We start from the raw sequence: 1,803 nt of genomic DNA, 5'->3' as shown, positions 1-1,803 counted from the left end.
GGAACCGGGGATTGAACTCAGGCCTTTGCGAAAACTTCTTAATTTTAAAACTGAACTGGCTGATGTGTTATGCACAATGTATCGGCACATATTTTTGCAACACAATCTAAAACAAACTGATTTATGAAATAGTATGTCTTATTTAACTTTCACCACTGCTCTTTCTCTATGCTTATTAAAATATCTGTCTATTTGAGATTATAGGCTGTTAGCTGATTGCTATGAAAGTAATTACAAGCCTTTTTGAGTTGTTTTCAAATTCTACCAAGTGTATGGCTAATCATGTAAAATTAAGCTCAACCCATTAATGAGTACTTGCTCTGTACAGAATACATAGAGTCCAATGAATAGTACAAATGCAATACTGTGATCCCTGGACTGATAGTGATTTAGCATTTGAGTTTCAGAAAACAGGACTTCAGTTCAAAACTTCTTTGCCACATGATGAGATTTACTTAACAATTTCAGTTGATGCAAATATCTGGAACCTTAAGTCAGTTGATAATGAAAAATTATTTGGATGCATAAATTGGACTGCATTTAAATTTTTTTTTCACGAAGGAACCCATGGTTTCCACTTCTGGCCAGCTGCTTTTGTGATGAGGTGAACCCCAGAGTGCAAGGCTTCTTTGCTTCAAGCTTACATGTTGTGAAGTAAAGCAGAGGGTAACACTGACAAACTCTTCAACACGAGCCTGTGCTTGTGCCCTTATGGCTTCTGTTGTGGTTTATGCCTAGATGCCCCCCAGAAGCCTCATGCAATCGCTGTTGGGCTTCTAGAGTTTGTGACTGATTCATGGCCCAGTGCTAGGACTATGGGTTGGGGTGGGTCACCTGCATACAATATAAGGGATGGAAACAGGCTTGCTCTTTGCTGCTGCTCCTCCCTTTGCTCTTTGCTGTCTTCCACCGCCATGAGCAGCTGCCCTCTGCATTGTGCCACTCTGCCTTGGAGCCAGCTGGGTACGGACTGCAACCTCCACCAACCATGAGGTAAGCACACCCTTCCTTCCTTTATTCTAGACATCACATATTTTGTCTCGGCAACAAGGAAAGTTGTTGCCAAGACAGCTCCATTTTTCCATCCATGACCTCCTGCCCTCACAGCAGAGCAAAGCCCTTGTATATGATTGCTTGTTTTCTTCTTACCTTTCATAAGCCTCACTTGTTATTGTCCTGCAATTCCTGCTGCTTAATTCCCAGGACTTTTCATAATGAAGAAAAAATAAACCAAATCTCTGGTCCGCAGCAACCTAGAAGCCACCGTGTGCATATTACCAATGTTTAAAGAACTCTTGACAAAAACAAGGTTACTAAATTCTCTCCTTCTGGTGACATAAAACCCAGTGAAGAGGGCCCTTTCCAGAAGAGTCAGAGATATAAAAATCTTCATTTCACTTATTTACTTACACAGATTATCTATGCTAGAGGAATAAACCAAAGAATGTTTACCAGTGTAAAAGACTACAGTTAAGTACATAAACATACAGATAATTGAAAATTATTTACAACTATTGTGTAGGATGTGGTGATTCTTGGTAACTTAAATATATTTATTATTATTATTATTATTATTATTATTATTATTATTATATGTTTCCCTGAGGACTAGAAAGGGAAATTGCATAAGAGATGAAAGTAGAAAGCAATATTGGATATGTTATTCTGCAAAATAAAGCATGCTGTGGTACTGCAGACGACTATTCAGTGAAGAGGTGTAGGGGAGATTGAGGGAAAGAGGTAAGCTGGGAAGAAAGTCGCATAGATCTCAGGAGAGATGGATTGTGGGAGTCCAGTTTCAAA

Source organism: Octodon degus, unplaced genomic scaffold (assembly GCF_000260255.1).
Source record: "Octodon degus isolate 3935 unplaced genomic scaffold, OctDeg1.0 scaffold00057, whole genome shotgun sequence".
NCBI lineage: Eukaryota > Metazoa > Chordata > Mammalia > Rodentia > Octodontidae > Octodon > Octodon degus.
Note: the sequence above shows the minus strand (reverse complement) of the source record.